The 27,960-nt window shown below is 49.5% G+C and overlaps 1 long non-coding RNA gene across 3 annotated transcripts in view; it reads left to right on the forward strand.

Annotated features, from left to right (window-relative positions):
* Positions 1–2,852: 2,852 nt before the first annotated feature.
* The window catches only part of LOC309612490, a 72,545-nt gene continuing 47,437 nt past the window's right edge, over positions 2,853–27,960 (forward strand). For 2 of the 3 annotated variants that reach the window (XR_014235191.1, XR_014235192.1), the window contains exons 1-2: positions 19,014–20,049; positions 21,665–26,434. This is a non-coding gene — a long non-coding RNA (uncharacterized lncRNA). Of the gene's footprint in view, positions 4,265–19,013; positions 20,050–21,664; positions 26,435–27,960 lie in introns of those variants that run through there. The other variant, XR_014235190.1, reaches the window with a different exon arrangement.

Raw genomic sequence — 27,960 nt, forward strand, 5'->3', positions numbered from 1 at the left:
CCTGGGGAGACCCCCACTGTGTTCCCAGGCCTTTCCCAGCAGCAGGACATGGCTGTTCCTGTGGTGCCCTGTCTGAGGTTAGAAGTAAGCTCTTTGCCCTGAAATGTCCCCACAGGCCTGGCACGGATCTGAAATTTAGAGAGTCAATCATCATCATTCTAACAAGCCCTTAATAATACATCCTCAATCTATCTTTCCAAACTTATCCCCTGCCACACCTGCCTTGCATCCTGCATTCCAGCCAGTACTTGCTACTCCCCCCGAACTAGTCAAATATTTTCACACCTCTGCCTTTGCTCTCGCTCATATTTTCCCACCTCTGCCTTTGCTCTCCCTCTTCTCTCGGCTTGGAATGCCTCTTCCCTTTCTCCTCCACCCGATGATGTCATCCTTGTGCTTTCCTCTGATTTCCAGGCAGAGTGAATTATTTCCTTCCTTGAGCCTTCGAGTGTACTTTACATACATCTGCACTTGGATAGAACACTCATCACTCTGGTTTGTAATTATTTGCCTGTCTGCCCATCTGTTCTTCAAGTGCAAGAGCCCAGGCTTATTCATGGCCTGTACCCATACTTGGCTTAGTGCCTGGCACATTCATTCAGTCATTTCACAAATTTATTGAGCACTGACTATGTGCCAGGCTGTTTTCTAGGTGCTGGACGAGGAACAAACGGATAAAGTTCTCTGTTCTCGTGGAGCTTACATTCTTGTTGGGGAGACAGACAACGTACAAATAAGCAGAAATAAGTAACATGTCAGGCTGTATAAGTGCTAGAAGAAAAATCGAGGGGGCTAAGGGCACAGAGGATGACGGAGGGTGTTATTTTAGACAGGACGGTCAGGGAAAGCCCCTCTCCATAAGGTGGCATTTAAATAGAGACCTGAAGGCAGTGGTTAAGAATCCGCCTGCCAATGCAGGGGGACACGGGTTCAAGCCCTGGTCCGGGAAGATCCCACGTGCTGCAGAGCAACTAAACCCGTGCGCCACAACGACTGAGCCTGTGCTCTAGAGCCCACGAGCCACAACTACTGAGCCCACGTGCTGCAACTACTGAAGCCCGCACACCTAGAGCCCGTGCTCCGCAACGAGAGAAGCCACCGCAATGAGAAGCCCCCGCACCACAACAAAGAGTAGCCCCCGCTCGACGCAACCAGAGAAAACCCGCGCGCAACAACGAAGACCCAATGCAGCCAAAAATAAATAAATAAATAAATAAAAAAAAAATAAATAAATAAATAGAGACCTGAAGGAGGGGAGGGAGTGGGTCACGTGGGCACCTGGGGAAACAGCATTCCAGGTAGAAGGAACAGCAAGTGCCAGAGTCCGAGGTGGAAGTGTTATCTGTTGAAATCAAGGGACAGCAGTTAGGGGACTGATATGGTCACAGGAGTGAGTGATGGGAGAGCAGTAGGAGAGGGGCTTCAAGAAATTAGTAAGCAGCAGGGGCCAGAGCACTTTGACCCTTCAGGCCAAGGTAGAAGATTCAGTTTTTACTCCAAGTGAGCCGGGTAGCCATGGCAGGGATTTGAGAAGAGAGACGACCTAACTTAAATTTAGGAGCATTCATGATCTTATGGGACTTCCTGGCTCTCTTTGGAGAACAGACTGTCCAGGCTGGGTGCTCACGAAGGTCATATGGAATGTGGGACCAGATGCAAATGGCTCTTGAGGAGAGCATGGGCTTATCCTTGATTGGACAGGAAATAGGAGCGTTGGCTCCTTTTACTCTATATTCTGATTCTTGTCCCTTAGAGAAGTGCCCCAGCTGACGAGGATTTTCTGTCCCTGGTCATCGAATGAGCCTGGAGAGACCAGACAGAACTCATGGGAAATAAACAGAGAACCTGGCCTGCTAAACTGACAGATACTGACTTTGCCTGTAACCATACACCCAAAAAGTCAAGGCAGACTTCCTGGAGTAGGGGGGCTCAATTATCCAGTGATTAATAAAAGGCAAAACATGACAGGAGAAACTAGCCTTTCACAACCCAGCACTGCCACAGTATGACTGTTGGCTCTGAGTCACCTTCAGGATGGCCCTGGCAAATCACCTCTAATAAAAGCTTGGCTGAGAGAAGGAACGAACGACTTTGCCTACCTACTCCTTCCAAGCCCCTTCCCAGGCATATCTGGTAAGTCCTCACTGTTACAATATCCAATAAAACTTGAAGACGTCACCACTCCACCCCTCCAAAGAATGGTATCTCTAATGGTGGAATTTCAAGCACCTGGTAAGGCCGGCTCCTGAAGTGCTTTAGGCCAGGGGACTTCCGCGAGCGCCTCTATTTCCATTACAAAAAATGCCTCCAATTCCCACCTCCCTTCTCCCAGGGAGGAACGCGGAGACCGCGGACCGGCAGGGAGGGGTCAGGAGTCGGCGGCGGGGTTCCCGTGGCGTGCCCGCCGCCGGGTCCAGCTCCTGGCGCGCAGGGGCGTTTGCGGCGGCGGTGGAGCGTGCAGTGGAGGCCGGCGCTCGGCAGGGGGCGCAGAGGACCCGCTCGGCGCGTCCGGAGCCCCGCTCCTCGTCCCCCGCCCCTCCTCCCTCCCGGCCGGCTGCGCGCCCCACCGCCCCACGGCCCCACCCAGCCTCTGGGCGTGTGTGGCCGTCTTCGGGAAGCGTCTTCCTAGGCCATCCCTCAGCCCCCTGCCCCGGCCCGCGGCCTCAGCCGGTATTCTGGTGGCGCCGCCCCGTCCACAGGCCAACCCCAGTTCCCGCAACTCCTTCCCTTCCAGGTGTGGCCGGTGGGGGAGGGCGGTGGTCAGGGTGGGGCATGATCAGGAGGACGTGGGACCCCGGACCGTGGGGATTAGAGGTTTCGTGGAAAGAAGCTGCAGGTGAGAGGTCAGAGCCAATTGCACCTCCACACCCAGCCCTCGCCCTTGGCCCGTATGGCCCCAAGCGTTGGGGCTGGGCACACGAGTGGGGGCCGAGAGTAGAGACCCAGGCCCGAGAAAGGCGGGAAGGCATCTGCTCTGTTTACCTGTGCGGGGCCTGCTAGGGGGCAATCAATATCTGAATGAATGAAAGAAAGAGAGAGAAAGAAAGAAATGGAAAGGGTCTCTCTGCCCAAGACTTGGCTCTGGCCAGCCCTGTGCCGGCACATTACCTCCCAGCAGGGTTTGCCGCTCACCTGGCTCCTTACCTGTCTGTCTCCTGCAGATCATCTTTCCACGCCTCACAGCATTCCTTGCACTTACTTCCACTGCTCAAACGCCCTCCCTAGCTTCCGGATCCAAATCCCTTCTCCTCGAATTCAAAGCTCCTACAGTCGCCACAACCTACTTGTGGCACATGCTGCACTCCTCTGCTTGAATCTGCTGTCCAGCTACACTAAATCTACTCAGGTTTTCTGAACATAGCTTGAACTGGCCTTCCTCCTGGGCGCAGCCCTTTGCCCCTATCAGCAGCACCTTCTCCCTTGCCTCCGAATCTTTCTCTTCCTTCAGGGTCTAGCCTTTAAACCTCATTCCCTTCCTTCATGAAGTGATCCCTTGCTTTTTCAGCCCATAGTAAGTTTTCTCAGCTCTGACCTATAGCATATACTCCTTGGCTCTTTTTTGGTACCAGTTACCTGTGGTACTTTGTCATATAGTACTTATATGCCTATGTTTTTTCTCTCACTAAATTGTAAAGTTTTGGAAGACAAGGTCCAAGTCTTATTTATCTTCCACTTCAGTTCATCACACATTTATTGGGCATCTACTATATACCACGTATTGAGTCTAGCATATTTGGTCCCAAAGGAGTCTAGGACACAGTCCCCCACAATGAAGTTGGGGAGAAAAGAAGACATATGGGGCTTGAGGAAAAGAAGAGGGTATGGCTCCGTCATGGAGCACTCACTAGGAAAGTCCCAAATGACGTTCTTTGGGAGCACTCAGCATCCTGGATTAGGAAGCCGTCTCATTCTCTAAGGGTGTGTCTGCTCATTCATGCAGCCACTTACCCACACCCTCATTCATTCATTCATTCATTCATGTGATAAATATTTGTTGAGTCCTCACTTTATCCATGTGTCTCATAGGATTAGTCATACATACTGCAGCCCCAGAGCTGGCTGGTGTGCATGTGTGCGTGCGTGTGTGTGTTGGGGAGGACTAGGAGCCTGGAAAGTTTTTGGTGTGAGTTGCTTCTTTGTCAGTTCCTGTTCAGAGGCATAAGTTCCTGCTGGAAATGGTCTTGGGAAAGACGGTTGAGTGTGGCAAGAGCTGGAAAACCTGGGATTTCATGGAGGAAAGGAGGATCTTCAGCCTTTCCTGAGGGTAAGGTACCCAGACTTTGCTTTATAGTTCATTTTGGAACAGCTTACTCTGCCAGAGAGCATGTTTACTTCAAAGTTTTTCCTCCACGATCACTTGAGGTTTTCCAAACAGCCCTCTGAGGTTACATCCATTTGCCAGATGGAAAAACTGAGGCTAGGAGATTTACGTTTCCTCCAAAGTCACTGGGCTATGGCAGGGGTGGGTCTAGACCAGATCGTTCACATCCTGGTCTCCTCAGCTTCACTGTAGGGTGCTGTGTCCTGGACACTTTGGGGACCATATATGCTAGATGTCACACCTGAGATGTAGTAGATGCTTAACCTGCTCAGTCTGCAGGTACACTCAGGCCTGTTGAGGAGCCAGTCAGAAGAGGGAAATTTCTGGCTCCCCATAATGAAGGAGGCAGGTCCTTGGTATAGAACATTTTAAATTTTAGATCAAAGAGATGGCCCCCACCATATCTGGCTACTAGCAACTCTCCATTTCTCATTTAGAAATTCAATGGTAACTAATAACCAAGCCCTAACTCCAGGTGACTTCCAAACTCTTTTTTTTTTTTTTAATTATTTTATTTATTTATTTATTTATTTATTTATTTATTTATTTATTTATGGCTGTGTTGGGTCTTCGTTTCTGTGCGAGGGCTTTCTCTAGTTGTGGCGAGCGGGGGCCACTCTTCATCGTGGTGCGCGGGCCTCTCACTGTCGCGGCCTCTCTTGTTGCGGAGCACAGGCTCCAGACGCGCAGGCTCAGTAGCTGTGGCTCACGGGCCTAGTTGCTCCGCAGCACGTGGGATCTTCCCAGGCCAGGGCCCAAACCCGTGTTCCCTGCATTGGCAGGCGGACTCTCAACCACTGAGCCACCAGGGAAGCCCCAAACTCTAATCTTAATGCCCAAATTCTAACCACTCATATAAATTGTTCATTCCTTAATTCTAACTGGAACACAGCACTCCACCCTAAGGGCAACTCAGCCCCTCTCAAATCCTCACTGGCAGCCTGATGTATCTTTAATATCCTTCATATAGCCCGCGGTGGGTCAAAGCCACTGTCCTAGCATCCTGGAGCAAGAAGGTCCAAAATGAAGGTGCAAGCAGCCAGGGAGGGGCTGGTCACACCATGAAGCTGTCTTTGTTATGAAAGTGCCCCTTTTCCTCCCTAGGTCCCAGGCTTCATGTTGTCCCCAGGCCCTCCTGGGAGTGGGGGAAAAGATTAGGGTGTTAAATCTTCTAGAGATTTTTTTGAGAGACTAAAAACAGGCAAAGCTAACCAGAAGGGACGAAGCATGAATGGAGGATTCCAGCCATTCAGGCATTCATTCTTCAACATTGTATGAACAGTTAAAAGTACTAGGGCACCCAGGCAAGCCGTGATTCAGATATAGTTCCTGCCCTCAGGCACATTGCTATCCAGAGGCAACTGATTTTTTTGAGCACTTGAAATGAATTAGGTACCTATGTTAAGCAATTTTGCATGTTATATTTTATTTAATTGTTACAACCCTATAGAAAAGGAATTACTATTCCATTTTGTAGATGAAGACACTGAGGCTCAGTGCTAGTAAAGTGCAAAGCCAAAGACTGAAAGACTAAGTCTCTTTTCCTGCATTGTCTCTGGGTGGGGTGGGGGAGGGAAGTTTTCCAGGAACCCTGACTTCTCTTGCGGGGTCAAGTCACCTCCTGTACCACCTAGTCCCAGGCAGCAAGTGTGGAGCCAGATGATTGGGCCAGAGTCTCTCCAAGGCCCCACCCACCTCTGCTTTGCTGAGCCTATCAGATTGCAGGCCCTGGGGGCGGGGCCAGAGGCTGTTAGAATGGTCGCCTGGTGTCAATGGAGGGGCAGAGGGGGAGTTCCATTTGATGGTTACCGTTCTTTTCCTTGGTGTCCGATTCTACCCATTTCCTTATTGACCACCAGGGTTCTAAGCCACTGGACAGTCATGGCCTGCTCTGGCTTCCCATTAAAGTCACGGTCAGATTAGCTTTGTCCACAAAGCACAAAGCCCTGCCTTAAAGGAAGCAATCCTGCTTCCACGTTATGATATTCAAAAATAATGCTTTAGTTAATTGGTATGTTAGGCAACTACTCTGTCCTGCTTGTGGAGAAGAATAACCCCTGCCTTTGAGGTGCTTACAATGCAGTGATAAAAAATAGAAATTAATGAGTAGAGTATTATAATAGATTCGTAGAGCACGAACTGCATGCCGGGTGCTGCAGCTTTCAACAAGTACTATCTCATTTAATGCACAGTAACATGAGCACACATCACAGCAACTTTTCTCCTGCAACATATAACAGAGGTGGGAAGAGCTGGGAGAATGGCATCAGAAGGACTTACATTTAAATTTAAATCCTGTCAAACACTAGCTGTATGATGCTTGGCAGTTATTTAAACAGTCTGAGCCTCAGCTTTCATATCTGCAAAATGGGAGTATTTTATACCCCCATGGTAAAGAGCTGTTTGTGAGGACTAAGTGGGATAATGCCTATGAGGCACTTAGCATGTGTCTAGGATGGAGTAGATGTTTATGTGTTTCTTTGTTCATTTTACAAATATGTACTGAGTGCCTATTATATGCCAGGCACAGTTCTAGGCCCTGGGGATAAAACACAAAGCCCACTTATACTCTATGGCTTTATTCAATCTTGGTTTCTTTTCTGCCTGTGTATTCCCATATACTTTCATGTTCAGTAGCTCATTTTAACTAGATATATATTCATTTACTTCATCTTTGCATCATCCTGGTCAAGTAGGGATAAAAGAGGATTACTTCCATGTGATGGATGGAGAAACAGAGACCTAGAGAGATTAGGTGATTTACACAGCACATCTGTAACAAACTCTAAACCACAGATTGGTATCCTGTTTCTCAGCCTTGTCTCCGCCAGGGACTCTCTCTTTTGGCATATGTTCCAGGTAGCCCCACAATTCTTCTCAGGGCTGTGAGCTTTCTGGAGAAAGTTCCTGCAGAGAGCTCCCTGCTAGAGGTCCTAGCCCCTCCCACTCTCAGGCTCGGTCTACGCAGGTGGAGTGCTGAGCATCAGGGCAGAACCCTCCACCAGCATAGACAGACTGGGTCCATTACGATGGGGAAGAACAGGTGGAGAAAGAGTTAAATGGTGATTGAGCCCCTGATCATCCCCACCCACACACAGCCCTTAGCCACTGTCCGCTTAGGTTCTTTCCTGCTGAGACTCCTCCCATCCCTTCTTGCAAATTCAGTGGATGGATGAGGACCCAGCAGGATCCCTGCAGAGTGGGAAGAGCAGTACGTATATGTACACCTGTATATCAGGTATACAGGCTCAGCAGTTAAGAAAACTTGTGTTTAGTAAAACTGGCCCTTATTTGTTACTATGTAGCAAAATTTATCCTGAGCAAAAGTCCAAGGAATGGGCAAAGTTGATATACAAGCATGTTCATTCATGGAAGAGTTACTTAGGGTTGCAAAACATTAGAAACAAGCTAAATGTCCAACAACAGGGGCTTCATCGAGTCAAACTGTGGCTTTCCCTACTCTGGAATATTAGGTGGCCATTAACAATTCTATTGTAAAATAATATTTCTTGACCTGGGGAAATACCGTGATATATTGCTAAAGGGTAAAAAGCTGGCTGAAATATCAGGGAAGGCCTCTGGGAGGAGGAGGAGGCCAGGGCCAGCTCTCTTTGCCACCAAAGAAAATCTGTTTGTTTGTAGAGCCATCTCTCAACTGCCTATAAGAAATTTGTTTACGACAGTGGATTTCAGAAACCGGTTTCAGATTCTCCTTCCTTTTCCCTACTTTTAAAATTTTATAACCACTATCCTTGATGTTTCCTGAAGCCCAGTAGGAGAAAGATCTCGTGAAAATCGTGTTATTTCCTCTCAGGCTCAGCCAGGGCCTTTGCACAAGCTGTTCCAGTTGAAGGAACCAATCACCGAGCACATAACACATATCCCCCTCAAAACACACACACACACACACACACATGCTGTCCCTGACAGGTCAGTTACCTCTCTAACACATCCTCACAGCACCATGGACTTCCTTCTCCTTTGTTTCCACTTATTTCTGGAATTATCTGATGAATGTCTTTCTCCATCTATGCTGTCTCCCTCCGTGATGACAAGGCCCGTGGGTGCTGGTCCTCACCCCTCTCTCTCCCACCCAGCACAGCTCCTCTCAATAACTGTCGGATGCGTAGATAGATGAATGGCCGGGAAGATGGATGGGCAGATGAACCTGCAGGATAAATAAGCAGGAGGGAGGGGAGTGATTACAACAGACTCCAAGGCAGAAAGGAGCTTGGAATCAGGACTGGCTCCAGACACAGACTAGTAGGTAGCTGCCTGTAACACAATTGCAGGGTCACTAGGAAGGCCCCCCCCCCCCCCCACCGTGGCTCCAGTGCCTCACATCCCTTTTACAAAAGGAGGCAAAGCCTTCTGTTCCCTGAAGTGTACAGAGCTCAGGCATGAATCCCATGTTCCTGGAGAGGGAAGAAGTGCTCAGAGGGTTACCCTCATTCATGCTAGGGGGTAAATGACTGAGAGAGCCTTTCCTAAGAGCAAACTGTGATGGGAGGCTATGTGTGTGGAGGAAGGGAGAGGAAATTAGGGAGAGAGGCCAGGACCCAAAATGGGCCAAAGACACAGACAAAGGGGTCTTAGGGCCTGAGGCCAACGTTGACCGGACGTGTCATTTTGCTTTCGCTGCACTCAGTCCTAGTGGGTAGGACAGCCTTCTTGGTAAATCGGGTTCCGCAAATATTTGACGTCTGGAAAACTTTCAACAAAGATGGCGTTCGGAAGCCTGGCTCGGAGGCCCCAGGATGACAACCTAATTACGTTCCTTTTAATAGCTCCTTCCCAAGTGCTCAGTCAGGGACATCTGCTGTGCCGCGGTTGCACCTTCAGGGAGGAATATTTTTATCCCCGCGATGCCACAAAAGGAAACTTCTGAAGGCTGGATGAAAATGGCCTCTGCGTTCCCAGAGCCTCGGGGCCCAGGTAGGTAGGGCCTAACACTCTCCCCACACCCCTCCACCCCCAAAACAGGGCCAGGCTCCTTTTCACAAGCAGAGGAGGCGCTGACTGCCTGGGAAGTGGTGGTTGTTATGTGTGTGTGTTTAAAATTTTCCTTTTGCAGTTTTCCCAGAGGTACCTACAACACGCCAGGCCGCCTCACCCAGTTTTCCATGTAAGCGGGGTGTCAACATAACAACTAAGGCTGACGCCAGCCCTCCCTGCTCAGTGGGGCCCTGGCACCGCTTCTACCCAACAGCCCAGCTGAGGATCCCCAACACAGACCTTTGTTATGTCAGAGGAAGGAAAGGGGGAGACAAACAAGAAAGGGCAGGATTTCTGTGGTTTATTTAATAGGAGATTAGCTTGCTAGGAAGGCCAAGAGCTGATAGGCTAAAGAAGGAGATGTGTCTTTTGAGGGTCCCTGGGATCAATGAATAAAATGCAAGGAGCCCCAGAGATGCATCTACTCCATATTCTCTCCTCCTCTTCTGCAGACAAGTTCCCTGCGTCCCGGAAAGGTAAATGGACTTGCTCAGGGAGTTAACAGTGCCACCTGGGTTGACTCATCTCTTTTCAGCCAAAGAGTCTCTTTTGGTGAGAACTGCTCTACTATGAGTTCATCAAATCACATTGGCAAAAAAAACAATAAAAAAATAAAGATACAGAGGATATTACAAAAAAAAAATCACATTGGCAGACCCTTGACTGAAGCGTGGCCTCTTTACCTAGGAGGCCAATTCTCTTGGATGGAGGGACACCCTGGAGCCAGGAGGAGAAAGCAGTTATCACTCTGATGGGCCCTGGGTCCAGACACTCATCTTCCCACCAGAAAGGAGCTGCTGGGCAGTTGAGGGCACTCTGTGCTGTGTTTGCACTGAAATTTTTGACCCAGAAATTGTTTATTTTGATGGTGGCTGCTTTTTCTATTAGTGGTTCTAGCACATCCTAAAGGTGCTTACGGAGCCTTTATGCTAATAGTTACTCCACATCCCTTCCAGGCTTCTAGTGAAGAAGAAGGAAAAAGAAGCAACATTTCTGGACAAGTGCCAAGGAAGCACATGTGGAGCACAGGGTGACAACTGCTGTTTTCCTCTTCTAGCCAGAGATCTTTATTTCCCAGCCCAGAGTCCCATGTGGTTCTCTTCCTGCATATGTAATTTTTGTTGCCCCTTCCCCTCAGCCCTCACTTGACCATCGTGGACATCTGTGGTCCCCTCACTTTTCAACTTCAGCCTTTTTTTAAAAAAATTAATTAATTAATTAATTTTTTGTTACATTGGGTCTTCTGTGCTGCGCACGGGCTTTCTCTAGTTGCGTTGAGTGGGGGACTACTCTTCGTTGTGGTGTGCAGGCTTCTCATTGCGGCACACGCTTCTCATCGCGATGCCTTCTCTTGTTGCGGAGCACGGGCTCTAGGCGCACAGGCTTCAGTAGTTGTGGCACACTGGCTCAGTAGTTGTGGCTCATGGGCTCTAGAGCACAGGCTCAGTAGTTGTGGCGCAAGGGCTTAGTTGCTCCGTGGCATGTGGGATCTTCCCGGACCAGGACTTGAACCGGTGTCCGCTGCATTGGCAGGCAGGTTCTAACCACTGTGCCACCAGAGAAGTCCCCAACATCAGCCTTTCTTGCTAACAAGCTGCGCAGTATTTGGGTCTTCCTTTATTCAAATTCTGGAGAGAAGGAATCTGATTGACTCAACCTGTCTTTGGCTTCAGTTGCTCTCCTTTTGAGGTACCAGTGTCTGGATGCACTGGTTTTGGATCACGTGGACCTTCAGGACCAACCCTCGACTGCCATGCATAAGGACAAGCCTGTGTTGCTTTCCCGAAAGAGCACTGGGGCCTGGGAGGCAGCCTACTGCTTGGCCTGGGCAGTAGTCAGAGTGCTGGAGAGGCAGTTTTGGAAAAACCAAGGGAGCTCTACGGTGGGGCAAAGGCAGGGTAAGACCTTGGTGATGGGGCCCAGCAGTGGCCCTTAAAATTGAAGAAACAAATAATTAAGCATTCAACAGGTGCCATGATGGAAAAATCTAGCGGGTGTGTGGGGAGGGTTGGGAGGATACCAGTGCACTGAGTGTGTGAACTTGCCTTATTCACAACCTCAATCAAGGCCATGATACAAATAATCAAATACTACTACTACTAATGCTTACTCTAGGCCAGATACTGTTCTAAGTGCCTTCCTTCCATTAACTCATTTAATCCTTAAAATATCCTCTGAGGTAAGTACCATTTCTATTTTATCCATGAAAAAACAGACTCAGAGTGTATATAAAAGCCAAGTCACACAGCTAGTAAGTGGAGGAGCTGGGATGTGCTCTTCACGACTTTGCTATCCTGCCTCCCTGGTAGGAGAGCAGGTGGCCACCTCCACCAGGCTGTTTGGGTACCATTCAGTCCTAACTGCCCCAGAATTTCTCCCTCAGTTCTATCATGCTTGCCATCTCCCTTAGGGTTTAGAAATTCCTGCTCTCAATCATTAATGTAGTGGAAGACACGGTAACCTCAGAAGATCTCTGGCTAGAAGAGGAAAACAGCAGTTGTCACCCTTGCCCTCTCCCACTAGACCTTGAGTCCTAAGCAGATGCAAAATGAGCATGAAGATTTCACTCTTAGGAGTTAGTGAGTTAACAAAGCCTGGGGCTTAAAGGTAGTGGGAAAGCAGTGAAGGGCTCCAGGATTAACCTTGAATTTAGGCTGAGTAAGAAGCCAGTATGTGATGTATTATATTGAGAAGCCTCAGGGAAGAAACCTCCCTCTCCAATACCTATCATTCCACCAATTATAGTCCTAGAGCAGCCCTGACCCACAGAGCTTGCTGTGCTGATGAAAATGTTCTATATCTGCGCTGTCCAGTTCGGTAGCCACTAGCCCCATGTAGCTATGGAGCACTTGAAATTTGGCTAGTGTGACTGACTAAATTTTTTATTTTAATTAATTGGAATCTAAATGTAAATTGCCACATGGGGCTAGTGGCTATTATCATGGACAGGGCAGTTCTTGAGGACTCTCTAGAATATATGTCCCACTGGGAGACTCAGACCTTAAGCAATCATCTGTTAAAACCTTAGTTCAGGGAGTGCAGGCCAGGGACCGGGTGCGGGGCAGATGCATTTCATTTGGTCAGAATGTGGCTTTAGAATCTTTTTTTTTTTTTTTTTTCCAGCTAACATTAATTTTGTGTTTCCTTTCAGTGTATTTAGTCAGCCTAAGCAGAGACATCTTTCTTTTTTTTTAATTTTTATTTATTTATTTATTTATTTATTTATTTATTTATTTTTGGCTGTGTTGGGTCTCCGTTTCTGTGCGAGGGCTTTCTCTTGTTGCGGCAAGTGGGGGCCACTCTTCATCGCCGTGCGTGGGCCTCTCCCTATCACGGCCTCTCTTGTTGCGGAGCACAGGCTCCAGACGCGCAGGCTCAGTGATTGTGGCTCACAGGCCTAGTTGCTCCGCGGCATGTGGGATCTTCCCAGACCAGGACTCGAACCCGTGTCCCCTGCATTGGCAGGCAGATTCTCAACCACTGCGCCACCAGGGAAGCCCGGCTTTAGAATCTTTAATCTGAAAGCCTGCGGGCAAGGCAAGCACTCCCCAGTCTCTGCTCCCCCTAATTTTACTCCAGGGCCAGTGCACACATTTCGCCACCTCTGATGTCATGTATAGTTGCGACCCTAGCCTTGGTAAAAGCCTTCAATGGGTCTCAACTTGATGTCATTTGCTTCTCACAACAGCCCCAAGATGGAGGCAGTGTTGAGATGGTTGTGTCCATTTTGTGGGTAAGAGAATGAAAGTCCCCAGAAGCTCCCAGGAAGGGGCATTCTCCAAGCCTACCTCCACCTTTCCTGTCTCATTTGCATAGACACTGGGAGCCACCGGCTGGCTTCTGGGGCTGACCTGGCCCTGCTGTGGAACCTTGCCCTGCCCTGGCCATAGGCAGCCCTCAGAGCACCTTTTCCCCAGCACTCCACTCTTGTTTCCATTCAAACATCATCTTGATTCATTTTTAATGCAACCCAGCTGCCGTCCTAAGGCTTACTTAATACACCACTTTCACCGGACTGTGTGCCTGCCTGTCTGCCTGGGCTTTCCAGCCTTCTGTTGTGCTTTCAAAGTTGAATACACTTGGGGTCCATCAGCAGATTCAACTGGGTGAACTGAGAGGGAAAAAACCCCAATCTTCCAACTCTACCTCCACCCAAAGCCTGCCCCCTAGGCCTTTTCTCCACATCAAACCTGATCCTAGCCCCATCCCAGTTTTCCACTGGCCTCACACTGCTTATCTCTAGGCTTCTGGAATTTAACACCTGCTTGACCCTCTGCCCCCTCAACCACCCAGCAGGGCCTCCACTCAAGTTTCGTGCCTCCTTGACAGGGGAACGGGCCCATGTTGAGCTGTCTGCCCTCCAGCTTCCCCACCATTCACCTTCCCTTTCTGGAGACTTTGAGTTTACACTACTATGGGACGGTGGCCAAAGAAAGAGACCTGCCTGCAATCAGGAGGTGCAGTTGTATGACCTTGGGCAAGTAATTTAACCTCTCAGAGTCTCCGTTTCCAAAACTGGGATTTTCAGGGGTTGGACTGGATTAATGATTTTTCAAACTGTTTTTCCCAGGAGGGTTCCTCAGAGAATTCACAGACGGCTGGAAGTTGGGGGTTGGGGGTGGGAGGTTGGGTGGTGGAGAGGAAAACCAAGTGGACGGGAACTTCAGGATTTTCCCACCTGCTTTGATCAGAGAACCCACCTTAATCTGATTAATGGACCAGGCTTCTAAAATGCTGCTGAAAGAGAAAGAGAGAGGGAGAGAGATCGAAAACTCCAGATTAACCATAAGTAGGTGATCCAAAAAGATGCTTACAGCTTTAGCATGGTGGAGTCAAAGTCTTTTCTCCCCAGTGGGTTACAGGCCACACAACTGGGGCCCAGTCAATGCCTGTGGAAGGAAGGAAGGAAGGAACAATGGAGACTTTCTGTGGTGTTCCACGTGTGTCTCCTCTTAGCAGCCAGACTGAAAGACTTCATCTTGCATTTCTCTTGCATTCTCCAGAGAGCTCCCAGCACAGGCCTGCAGTCTGGTGTCAAACCCTCTTCCTAATTGGAAGATGTGGGAGGGGGTAGAAGTTGGGGGAAGGACCTCTGGGAGACAGAGCCTGTAACCCTGACCATAATGTATAATAAAACAAATGCCAAAGCCCAGGGGGCGAGTCCCACCTCCTTTACTACCCCGTGATCTCTGACAGGGGGAAAGGAAGAAGGAGCAACCTAGGGGCAAGAAAGAAAGAGTGCATTGGAGTAGCACTCCCTCCTGGAGAGATTAGGGACCCAATGTGAGACCTCTCTCAGAGGGGGCTGCATCTTCAGGGGATCCTGGAGAGAGGAATTCCCAAACCAGAGGCCACGTGTGACCCACAAGTGCTTGCGGGTTTGGTCAGATCATGATAACATCAAGAGTTTTGCTAAAAAAATAAATAATAATTTATTGCTGGTATTAAAAAACAGGTATTTAAAAGAAGTTTTTTACATAAAAATTTAGGTTTCTGGCTTCTTTTGGAAAATTGGAAGAACTGAAAGTGCTGATCATATATTCCCACTGGGTAAGAGTTGGTTGCACTGAGCATCTGCTACTTTCCTTAAACCTTCACTAAAACATCCGCTTGCTGGTTTGCCACAGTCCCTACCACTCCCTACTGCTCCCTATCGTTATGTCTGGTCTCCTTCTCCCATTTATGCCACTGCCTGGCTCCTGTAGCATCTGAGCTTGTGACCTTTGACTTTATCCAAAGAGATTACACTGGCACAGAGAACCATAAGGGCAATATTCCTGGGCAGAGGAATATCCCCCTGCTCCTAACACCATTTCATTAGGGAGGCCACCCTTCCTGAAAGAGGTAAATCCTACCACACAGCCTCACAGATCGTGAAGAACATTCGATTGCCAAAGGGTTTGGAAAAAAATTTGTATAGATCTGCCCAGCTCCCTGTCCCCACAGCCTGCCCCCTCCAGCTTCAACAGCTGCCCATTGCATCATCAGTAGCAGCAAATTCAGGCCCCAGTGGCTCGTCCTCTGTGACCCAGGAGAGAGTCAACCTTGTGCCCGGGCCCGGCCTGACCTTGCAGTCTGTTCCATCATCAGGGCCCTTTGCTTTGTGCCTGCTGACCATCGTGTTTGGGTAGCCCCTTGCGTGAATACCTGCCTTGGTTTCCTACCAGCCCCGAAAGGCTCTGGGAACTGAGTTGTGCCCTGCCCTCTCATGCGAGGTCTTTGCAGCTGAGTCCTGTCCGTGGAACACCAGCTGCTGCCACCAGACTCCTTCAGCTGTGAGACTGCCTTCCTTCCGCCTCTGCCTATCCCAGAGGCTGGCCTGCTCCCACCCCTTAGAGCAGGCCTTGTCCTGTTGCCTGCCTGGCCCTGTGCAGGATGCTGCCAGCACAGGCAAAGCTTGTTTAGAGAGTGGGGTTTAGGTGGGATTTCAGCCCACACACCCCCCTTCAGCCATCACCTTTGTGCACGATCGCACAACTCTGAGTAAGTTCGCCTGGGTCCTGAGCCTGGGCCATCTCTGTTTGGCTTCATCCTCCCATTGACCCAGCTTCATTTCTGATACCCATCCCCCAGTTTCCCGGCATTTCCTTTTCCTCCTCGTCTGACACCTAATCCTGGGGCAACAAGAGATGAGTATAATAATAATCAACATATTGAGATTCTATCTGAGATAGTATATGAAGCACTGTACATTTATTATTATATTTAATTCTTACAACAACCAGGATATGTAGAACTGCTGTCCCCATTTTCCAGATGAGGAAACTGAGGCATAGAGAGATCAAGGAATTTTCCCAAGGCCCACCACCAGTGAGTGACAACGCTAGGATTCAAACCTAGGTCTGTCTATTGCCAAAGCTTAAGCTCTTAACCGCTCGGCTCTGTCTACCAAATCAAAGAAAACTGGAAATGAGACTGAGAGAAGCCAATAATTTGTTTAAGATCACACAGCTCATCAGTGGTAGAGCTCGAATTCAAAACTCAGGTAAGTCTTCTGTCACCAAGTCCAAAGCTCTTTCACTGTTCTGTTTGCCTCTCAGCTCCTGGTATATGATGGGGCGTTCAGGAAATACTTGCAGACTGAAGGAGTTACCTCATCTAATTTGATATGCCTATTTGTTTTCTCAGAAACTCTCTCCCAGTTGCTTCCATATCAGCCAGACTGGTCTTGTCTACAAACAGGTTAGATCTTAACTCAAGTCCCATCCTCCCAAACTGAGGGCCTGGAATTCCACCATGGAACAACTTTCCTGTAAGGGGAATAGATGATTATAATGTCCTAACATCTTAGGATAAATGTATTTTTCAGAAAGTTTTCTGACAAGAGGACCTCGGGGGTATGAGAAACTGAAGTTCTGGTTGGGGGTAGGTTGGGAGAGGACTCAGGGCTGAACCAGGATGTGAAGACAAATTTCACTTAAAGTGATTTTCTGGAGATCAGAGCCTCTTGATCCTGCTTCCCTGAACTCTGAATCTCTGCGTTTGACCTCGTCTTTGGGCCCTACAGGCCCCTGGTCCAGGCCCCTCTTCCCAGCTGGGGAGGTTAGCTCAGATATCCTCAGAGAGGACCTGGGGACTGGCAGGGCCCTAGGATAGGGCCAGCGGAAATGCCACCGTCACACAGCAAGTCTTCACACCTGTCCCCTTCAGGCGGTCCTAGGCTTGGCCACAGCCCCCAGGAACAGGCCTGCCAAGTGGCCCCTCTTGTTAGCCTCTCTAATGGACAGTAATTGTGTGACAGCCTATAAGGGCTGTGGATCCCCAGCTTGCCAGGTGAAAACTGGTTTCTTAGAGGCCTGGGCCAGATTTAGTTCCTGGCAGCCTGGTTGGGATTAAAGACTTTCCAGAACCTTCACTCAATTCAATTTAAATGAGCAAGGATTTACTTAGCCTCTCTGAGTGCCGGTGCTGTTTCTGAGCCCTTCATCTCCCTCCTCCTATTCCAGTCCATTTTCACATCCTGATAGCAGCTGAATTTTCTTAAAGTCAGCGCTGCATAGTGCTCTGAGGCTTCAGAATAAGACAGACTTGGGTTCAATTCTTCTGCCACTCAGTAATGCATGATACTTACCGTAACTGAGCTTCAGTTTCTCCATCTGTAAAACATCAACCTCAGAGGGCTGTATTTGAGAATTAAATGAGATTGTGCATGAGCTTAGAACAGGGTCCATCACCTGGAAGGCCGTGATCAGTCAACGGTAGCAATCAAACCAATAAGCAAATAAAACCATAAAGCCTTCCTGCTCCCATAAAACATTCCTTTGCTCAGATACCTCCTATAATTCCCTACCACCCCTAGGACAAAATCCTGCCTTCTTCATCTGGCACTCAAGACCTTCCATGTAGGGCCACATGTCAAGTGCTTAACAACCACATGTAGCTTGTGGCTGCCATATTGGACAGCACAGAATAGAATATTTCCATCGTTGTAGAAAGTCTGTTGGGCAGCCCTGCTGTAGGTGATACTATAGTTCACTCACTAACCTGAGCCCCTTTCCTTGGAATAGGTTTCAATAGAGGTATGGGGTAAAAATGGTCAGCACGAGGGTCCCGGAAGGTGGGGAGTGGGCACTACCAGGCCAGGAAAAGGAGTAAACAGAGCTCAGGGAACCGAGGTCAGATCACAGGGGTAGCCATCAATATCCTCACTCCCCAACATCTTTCTTTTTTTCCCTCCATTTTGGCCTTAGCCTCTCCAGGGGTGCCCTTGGAGAGTAAGGAGATAGGGGGCAGTAGAGGGTAGCAGCAGGGGTCTTGGACCTTGTGGGCCTCTGTAATTTACTGTGTGTGAACTTCCTCTCACTGTTTAATTATCTCTACTTCTCCAGCTGTTGGGAGGAGTAAACAATTAACACCCTACCCCTGCCCAGGCACATTGGGAGAGTTTAACCCATGATAGATCCTTTTCTCACATTTAAATAAGCACTATATATGAAAATCTGTCTGTCAGAGGGGGTGTGCGTGCATTTGTTTTTAATAAAGAAAGAAAAAAGAAGAAAAATGAGCAGACCATTTTTTACAAGAGCATGTTACCTTAAAGCGCATGCTCCTGCCCCCCAAAAGTTGGGGGAAGGTGGATAGAAGAAGACTGACCATGAGGTGATCATTTTTGAAGCTGAGCTATATTAATATGAAGGTTCATTAGTCTATTCTCTCACTGTGTATGCTTGAAAATTTTCATAAGAAAACAAGTTGAAAAGCTAAGAGCGTTATCCCACTAAAACTTAATATATCCAAGCAGACCACTTGCCCCCAGATTTCCAAGGAGGTCTCTCTCTGTAACACAAGGTACACCTGTTCCCATGAGCCTGGAGGGGAGCAGGGAGAGTGGGGACGGGCAGAGGGTGAATGTTCATCCTGGATGTTTCCATCCTGGTATCTGTTTATTTTACAGGGAACCTGAGCCTGTGGTCTCTCAGGTGTCTCTGATTCCTGATGAAAGGATCTGGGGTGTGGGCCCTGGTATCCTGGTGTCCTGGCCCCTGGCCAGGTTTTCCAGTTGCTTCTAGGTCTCAGCCTCCGCCGGTGAGAGCTTCTGTCTCATGGGGGGGGGGGGGGTGGCGGGGAGCGCAGCTTGGAGTCCCTCCCAGGCTCTGTCCTGAACCTGCTCAGCCTGCACCTTCCTTCCTTCCTTCCTTTCTTCCGCTGCAGTTGCTCCTGTTCCCACCCTCCTGCAGCCTGCCGGTAGCTCGCTTTCCTCACCTCTCAGGGCTCCTTTGCTTCCCTAAGCCTTACTTCTCACTTCCTGGGCCACAGGGGGTGTTTCACGGGGCTGGGCAATCAACCCCTCGGGGATCACTCCGTTGAGACCCTGTGCTGCACCCTATTTTGCTCTGTTTCAGTGGCCAGTCTGGTCTCTCTGGTTATAACCTCAGTTCCGGGGCCTAAGCTCTGTTATCTCCTCTTTATTTCCCACAGCACCTACTATAAGGCTGGGTACCCACAGAGGAAAAATGAATGAATGAATGATGAATGAATGGGTCTGACAGGCAGTGAGCCCCTCCTTTTTCTACCTGCCACCCACCACCCCCACTAGGGGCTCTGAGCCAAGATAAGAACCGTGAGGGATGGTCTTCCATCCTAATTCAACTAGGCCAGGAGTCAGCCACGGTGATGCTGTCATTCTGTCTGCCTGCCTGTGCTGGTTGGAGATGGAATGATTGCAGCCTGGGAAGGGTGGTGGGTACCCTGAGCCTCCCCAGAGGGATATTGAGAGAGAACTGGAAGAGCAGGAGAAAAGAAAGCCGGGGCGGGTAGAAACAAGGGAGGAGGGGCTGGGGAGGCACAGGGAGGAGGTGGGAGAGAGGGAGAGCGGGGCACAAAGAGAGGGAGGGAGAGATCCTGGCCTTGCACGTCCCCAGCCTTCTGACGTAGCTGTGCTGATATCCCCCGCACTAATTGCTTCAATTAATAATACTGCTCTATAAAATTTCCGCAGCTGAGAGCGAGTGCAAGGAAGGATGACATAATGCATTAATAATGCAGGCAGCCGATCGAGTTGGGCTCCTGGGGAGCTCCATTAAGGAGCCCGGCTGCCATCTTCGCAGCAGCTAACCCTCGGCCAGGGCGACCGGCGTCCTTGGGCCTCTGTAGACCGCGGGGCTGCAGAGCTGGAGCCGCAGCGGCGGCGCCAATGGTGGGAGGCCGGGGACGGCTTCAGCCTCCTCTTAAACTCCGGAAGGCACCCCTCCCCCATTCTCTGATCCGGACAACCGATGTTTTCTCAGTCTTACGTAAGTGCTGCTCACGGTGTCCAGATCCGCAGCCCTGAACCCCGCACCTGCCCCTTCCCGGACCCCGGCTCTGATTAGCCACCCCTCCCCCGCCGCCACAATGACTGAAGTTCCGAGGCAGCTCTCCCGATGGTTTTTTGCTTTTGTTCTGAAATCTCCGTGCCATTTTTGATCTTTCTATCTGCATCTTTGTCTTTTCGGCGTTGCCTCTTTGTCCCTGTATTCTTGAAGAGCTCTTAGGGAGGTAATCGTCACTCTCAGGAGAAAGAACCCGTCGTCCAAAACACATTGAGCTGGTTTCTCTTAAGTCAGCAAGAGCGTCAGCATCACCCAAACCCTCCCTAAGGGCCGGCGGGTGCACAGTCCACCCCCCAGACTGTGCTCAGGCCAGTGTGAGTGTGGAGCCAGGAGCAAAGGAGCCGGCAGCGGCGTCCCCATCCTGAAGCTGCAGGTCACTATGCGGGGTTATACTGGTGCAAAGCCAGTTCTTCTCCCATTTGCTTGCAGAAACCAGGCCTGGACCGTCCCAAACAAACTCACTAATGCAGGACTTCTCATTCTGGGGTTTAAAGAGATACTTTAGAGTGTCCCAGAACCTGTGGAAATTACATGCAGTAATATGTAATAATATATGTACAATAATCTTTTTACATATGTACATTTCTCTGATAAGAGCATCTACAACATTCTCTGATTCTCTCGTGGGTGTGTGATGGCCCCAATGGTCCTGAAGCACAACTCTAACCTCCTTGGGCAGTCAGGCCCTTAGCTAGATCCTTCGTTAACCGAGGCACTTAGATGGACCCTTCTTTCCATCTCTGCCTCCGTGGCTCTAGATAAGGTCCTCTGCTTCTCATCTGAATTTCTGCAGTCAAAGTTTATACCACAAGGGGTGAAGGGTTAGAAATAAAGAAGGCGAGAAGAGGCCCAACATTCATCTAAGACTAAAGTGAGAAGTGAAAACTCGTGCTTCAATTCTTGGCATCAGAGCACAGGCTGGTGCCTCTGTTTCACAGTAGGACTGAAGTTTGTGTTGGCAACTCAAAGTGTTCTCTAGAACAGCCCTCCTTTCCAAGGAAGGAGAAGGTAGGAGAAAAACATGTGGTGGGCACTTTCTGTGTGCAAGGTTCTGTCCTGAACAGTCTGGTGTGATCCCGATCGCATTCCAGGGAGGCAGACCCTCCAGTCCTACCTCACTGGGGAGGAAACGGAGATTCCAAGACGTTCAGAAACTCAAGTAGCAGAGCCAAAATGTGAACCTAAGCCTTTCTGCCACCAAAGTCCAGCTCTTTCCATTACACAGAATTGCCTGGGTTTAAATAGCTCTTGAGCTCTTGGTCTCTTGTGGGGGCATTTTCTGGGTGCAGTCTTGGCTAATTCCCACCTCCAGGTTCGCATTTCTCGTTGCCTGTTCTCCACCCATACAAGTCCTACCTTTTTTTAAAAGACCTAACTTAATCTTATTTCCTCCATCAAGCCTTTTTTAGACAATTTCGGCACAGGGGGACCTCTTTGTATGGTGTGAGTAGACGTTAGATATACAAAGGGGTGGGTTGCAGTGGACACTGTTGCTTTTTAGCTAACATTCATCTTCCCATTTATTCATGTCTAACAGATTCTAATTTCTATGGGATATTTACTCCTCCATTTAAACTCAGTGGATAGTGATCCCATCCCAGCTCCAAGAGTGGATTGTGGCTGGTCTATGCTAGTCACAGAATCCTACTCCCCTCATCAGTAGTCAGCCTGGGATTGGGCATGTGGCCCCGCTCTGGCCAGTGAGATGAAGGGAGAAATTGCTGGAAAGCTTCTGGGAAAGAGACATGGGAAGAGACAATTTGTGCTTCTTCAGTAGGATGTTTCCATGTCTAGAATTGCTGTGGACATCCTGCCACCCAACATGAGGATGAAGCCCACTCGAGGATGGCAGAGCAGGAGGGAAAGGACTCCTTGAGCTGCGGTGTCAAACACTCTGAGCCTGCCCTTCCTCTGAACCTGTGCTATGAAAGATAATAAATTCTCTTGCAGTTGAGGACAGTTTGAGTTGAGGTTTTTTGTTACTTGCTGACAAAAACGTCATAGCTGATACACTCTCCCTGCTTTAACACACAGTATTTGCACTGTTTGCCTGACACGTATCACATACTGCCTTGTCGTCTTTATTGTATTGTTGCCTTGTGTCGTTATTTAACTTTTTCTGTGTTTATGTCTCGTCTATGAAGTCTACACCAGCTCTTCCAGCCCACATAGATGTTCTCTGAATTCTTATAGAGCTTTGAAGTAGCAGTCAAATCTCTCATCCATTCATTCCAGAAGTATTTATTGAGCCCCAGTTATGTGCCATACTCTGGGCAAGGGCTGAGGATACAGCAGTGAGCAAGACAGACATGGTCCCCACCCCTACAGAGCTTATAATCTGTTATGAAATGTTTGTGTCTCCCCCAAATTTGTATGTTGAAATCCTGACCCCCAATGTGATGGTATTAGGAGGTGGGGTCTTTGGGAGGTATTAAGCAGGTCATGAGTGTAGAGCCCTCATGAATGGAATTTGTGCTCTTATAAAAGGGACCCCAGGGAGTACTCTTGCCTTCTTTCCACCGTGTGAGTCAATTGTCCTCCTAGCACTTGACACGACTGATCCCTAAATAAGCATTCACATAAGTGCTAAATTAATGAAGGGATGAATGTGTAAATGGATAGATGGAGTTAAATAAACAGTTAAACATTTTCCTTCCACCTCTCCAGTTGGGAGGTTACAAACGAATCCTTCTCTTGCTGCCAGAATCCTCGTGGTTGGGCCTCAGGAAGAAAGGCTTCCTTCAAAAGTGAATGTCCTTGGGGAGTTCCCTGAGCCTCTTCCCTGCCGGTGGTACCCTGACTCCTTTATTGCCCAAGCTGGCTTCATCCTCCTGGCTGAGGGATCTGAAGGAGGGGAGATCCTAGGGTTCCCAGGCACATGTGACCCCGAGCTTTCCAGGCTGGAGCCCCACCTCATCCTCCTCCCCAACTGCACTGATTGGTGGCTGAGTAACCCTCGTGGATTATGTCCCAGGAGCTCTGGCCCTTCTCTTTCCCACTGCGGTGGCTTCCTCTGGCCCAGGAGACCGGATGTGCTCCTGCTAATGGTCTGGAAGTGCTCTCTCCTGCTGACCCAGACTCCCAGGAGGTCTTGAGAGAGGCAGAAGTCTGGAGAGATAACGCAGACTGATCACTCACTCCTGGGGTCTAAACTCTGGAAATACTGAGCAGGCCCGTGCCTGAAGCAGTCCAGATAACAGCCAGCAAGTTTCGCTGAGGATTATCTAAGTGGGCTGTTAGAGCCCGGACCCTGGGAGGCGGGCAGGGAGGAGGAGCCCAGGAAGGAAGCATCGAGTCCCCTGTGGCGTGTCCCTTAAAAATCCATCAGGCAGGCCTATTTGCAGGCAGGAGTGAGGACTTGCCTGCGGCTGGACACAGAGCCTGCCCCGGGGGCCCAGCTTAGCACCTGGACTGGCCTGTGCTCGAATGCCAGCTACCTCCAAGTGTGACCTGGGCTGGTCCTGACCGTCTCTGAGCCTGCAAGTGTTGCAGAGGAGCAGGACAAGTTATGTAACTTCTGGGGCCAGTGCAACATGGAAATGTGGGGTCCCTTATTCAAAATGATTAAGAATTCCAAGATTGTGACAGGATAGCCTTAAGCCAAGCGCAGGGTCCATCTAAGCACCAGCCCCTGGGCAACAACAAGGTCGCCCTCGTGAAGCTGGCCCTACAGAGGGGTTACTGGAAAAAAGTGTGAGTGGGGGGCGAGTCTGTACTAACACCTGTTCACAAGTTAACCACCAACCCTGGGTTTAAAAGAAGGGGCTTTTTTTCCCTTAGGTCTCCTTCCTGGGACCCAGAGGTGCTCACCATTGACCAGGTGAAAGTGAAGGGTGTTTTAGTTTTGTCGGCCTTGGAGTAGAGATTGTGTGTGGAGTGGATCCAAAATGAGAGGGTCTCTGTTAGAGGTCACAGAGCCAAGACACCTTGAGGTGGCCATTTGTCCCATTGCCTTTGGTTTAAGTTAAGGCACCCAGGAAGCCCTCTTTAGAGTGTAATTCACCTCAGTGCCAAGGATGAAGTAACACATTACCGCCTTGGTGAGAAACAGTCTATAGGACCTTTGGCAATGATCCTTCAAGGGAGGTAATACAGAGCCAATGTGGAGTTTGTAAAAGTCCTTGGATAGCAAGGCTTTATTCAAATGGCAAAACGTGCTCATACTCTTGAATAGAAAGACAGTTTTGTAAAAGTGAAAATTTTTCCCTAAATAAATCTAATTCAGTGTCCTTCTAATCAATGTTTTAAATTTGGCCAAAATAGTATTAAAATTGATTTGGGAAAAATAAAGTTGGGAGGAGAACCAGGAGAAATTTTTAAAAATTTGTTTTAATAAGAGGATAGGACTTTAGATATTAAAGTACCTTTTCACGGGCACATAAAGGGGCCCCTGGGACCCTCAGCTCGAGCAGGTCCAGAGGATGGTCCTCTTTGTTCCTGTATCCTTGGCCGCTGAGCCCTTGGACCAGGGCTTGGAGGCTGTGATGCTCAGACCCCAAGCCACTCTGGCTGCTCTGCCCCGGTGCTGGACAGGGCATTCTGGGAAGCCAGAGGAGTTGCCCACTGCCCACTGCCTTCAGTTTGCTCACAGACACACAGGTGGCTTCAACTCATTGGGAGGCCTTGTTGCAAAACCTCCTCTCCTACAGATGAGACTCATAAAGAAATTTGCACCAGTTCCTGGTACCTGGCCTCGCCCTCACCCCAGAGGCTAGGGGAGTCATCAGGCCCAGGAAGGTCTTGAGTAGGAAGGCAGCCTGCTGCGTCAGGCACTGCCGACACATGGAACTAGGCTCCTCTGGGTTACTGGGTGTGGTACACACACTGGTTATGACCTGGGTCCTTGTGCTTTGTCTTCTTTGTCTCCACCCAAAATTCAAAGCATTAATGTAAAGGATGGGGAACAATCAGGATCAACATGTGGTTCAGAGGAAAGCTGAACTGATCGAGACTGGGTGTGATGTTTCTCTGCATGTTGGTGGCCTGTCCTCCCTCATCCCTCTCCCCACCCTCCCCTCATTCCCACGGATAACTGAGAGTGAGGACTATTCCAGAAAGCAGTGGGGATCCAGACATGGGGACATCCTTAATCCCTCCAACAGCGTTCCTGGTAGCCCTGAGCTCCATTCCCACAGAGGTCACTTGATTCTCTTGCTTCTCTATGGATTTGCTTGAGGGCAAATGGTTTGGAGTGAGTGTTGGAAGCAAAATCCCACGGCAGAGGTTTCTCCCCCTTCTGGAAAACATTCTTTGTTTTTGTCAAACACCAGGCATTCAGAGCAAGTTGCCTTTTGTCTCAACTGGGAGCAGACTTTGGTGGGCCTGAGGTGGATTTCTTTTTTTTTAAATAAATTTATTTATTTATTTATTTTTATTTTTGCCTGCGTTGGGTCTTTGCTGCTGCACATGGGCTTTCTCTAGCTGCGGCGATAGGGGGCTGCTCCTCGTTGCGGTGCGCGGGCTTCTCATTGTGGTGGCTTCTCTTGTTGCGGGGCATGGGCTCTAGGTGTGCGGGCTTTGGTAGTTGCGGCACACGGGCTCAATAGTTGTGGTGCACGGGCTTAGTTGCTCTGTGGCATGTGGGATCTTCCCAGACCAGGGCTCGAACCTGTGTCCCCTGCATTGGCAGGCGGATTCTCAACCACTGCGCCACCAGGGAAGTCCCCTGAGCTGGATTTTCAATCTTTGTCTGCATCTGACTCAGGACTGGTGGATGGAGTCATTGCAGGGTCTGGGAGAGAAAAAGCAAATTAGCCGGAGGTATCAGCCCTGCCCCCAGCAGAAGCCTGAGTGGGGTCTGGAGTGTAGACACTCACTGGCTGAGGCTGAGATCAGCTGTCACTGCAGACAGAGCTGTTTCTTATTTTAATACTGCGGCATAAACTGAGAGACTGCAAGTGCAGCTTCCAGCAGGGGCTGCAGCTCAGGGCTCTTAACAGGTCCTTAGAACAGGCCTGCAGAGACTGGCTTCCTGGGAGCCGCAAGAGCTGGGGGCCTCGTGCTCAGCACCACACCCCCTCCTCCCAGTCCCTGCCTGCTGCATTGCACCATTGATTCAGTGAAGACATCATCCTCACCCCCTTCGGAGAGCAGCTCGCTGCTCTGTTCTGACAATTAGACTAGCTGCTGCAAAGAAGCACTCATCCCCGCTGACATATGGCTTTTTAAAGTGATCAGTTGCATTAGCAAATTTCTTATTAGCTCTGCTGTCAGGAGGGAGCTCCCACCACATTAGCTTGCTGAGGTTGATGCATAACTTCCCGGCTGTTAATTACCAATGCCAAGGACTAAAGAGATTCAGAGGCTGGTGAGTGGATGGGTGGAGGCCCCCATTCTCTCTTACCCCTCCCGTGGGAGGTCAGGGAACCTGGGGCTTGGTGTTCAGCTTCTCAGGTCTGACTCTGCAGTGGCCCTGCACTTTGGGCTCCTGATCTTGGGGGGTAGGGCCCAGGATGCCCAGTACCATCTGGGTTGATGGAGGTTGGGTTGTCCAATAGGGCCTCCGGGATTTGGCAGCTTGGAATCTGCACAGCATCTCTTTTGGAGCTGCATTTTCGAGGCAGAGCCTGGACTGCATCCCAGAAAGTTTCTCTGGCCTCTCCTTGTGGGGTTCAAGGCCGCCAATCCTCCTCATTCCTGGTCCCCTCACTCCAGACAGCTCAAGAGTCTCCCCCCTGAAGGTGACCTGCTCATGTCTCCTGCTCAGATCTTCTTTTGGTGACTATCCAAAGAACTGTATATTCAGGATGTTCAGCCCCCGACTTCCATGGGCTCAGGTTTCCCTTTTAGATGAGGAATTGCATAAAACTCACATGCATTGGGGAGCGAAATGAGAGGAGGCAAATTTCAATTCTTTGTTTTACCTATTGCCCCAGACTAGTAAAAGCATTCGGAGGGTCTCTGATTCCTTTGAGAATCAGACAGAACTAACAGATCTTTGTCCCCAGGAAAAATGCACATACACACACATGTGCATTCAGTTTGGGGACCCTCTGCAGCCTGTTTATGAATCCCCATTTTATAAGTGCCCTTCCCAAGCCCATGGGAGCAGCTGATCCCTGGGAAGGGACCAAGCAGCTCCTCCCATAAGAAGTGAGGTCGGCTCCTAAAACAGCAGCAGAGCCAGCTCCCCGGGGCAACCCTAGGCCCTGTTTGGGTAAAAGCTGAAAGATGCAATTGCATCATTCCTTGGGTTACATTAAACGTGGTGAGACTGAGACGTGGGCTTAGGGCAGCACTGACTTTGTGGTCAGGTCTGCATTAACTACTCCTTCTGAGAAACCTGTTCCTGTGGTTGGGAGGCTGCTGGTCCTGGTGTGTTCCTGCTGAGATGGGAGGTGGGAAGGAGGAGAAGGAAGCAGAGACTGCGGCAGAAAAAAGAGAAGATTCTGAGATGGGTGCGGGGGAGGGCATGTGTGTGTGTGTGTGTGTGTGTAGAGAGAGATAGAGAAGGGGGTAGGGAAGAGTGCTGAATTCCTCATTATTCAGCCTAAGGATGCTTGAGATGGAGTCTCAGAAAAATTGTGAGGATGGATTTGCACTCTTTCACACACACGGCCTCAAATTCTGCATCATCTTGAGCTTTGGTAGGTAGGCGTAATGCTCTGCTCTGTGAAATCAAGAAAACGCTCTCCTTTCTTGTCAGCTCTCAGAAGGCTGGGCTTTAGGAAATCCCCCAGGGAGAGTGGAAAGGTGGAAAGAGGTCCTCTAAGCATGTGAGGGAGCTACCAAATTATTTTCCAGGGCCCCAGATTGTTTCCATGACTTCCTGAGGGAAGCAGGAGGGCAAAAGTGCTGTGATAAGACCAGACCCAGCGGGATTATTTTGAGAGA

The sequence above is a fragment of the Balaenoptera borealis genome, assembly GCF_965194805.1.
Source record: "Balaenoptera borealis genome assembly, chromosome: 15".
NCBI lineage: Eukaryota > Metazoa > Chordata > Mammalia > Artiodactyla > Balaenopteridae > Balaenoptera > Balaenoptera borealis.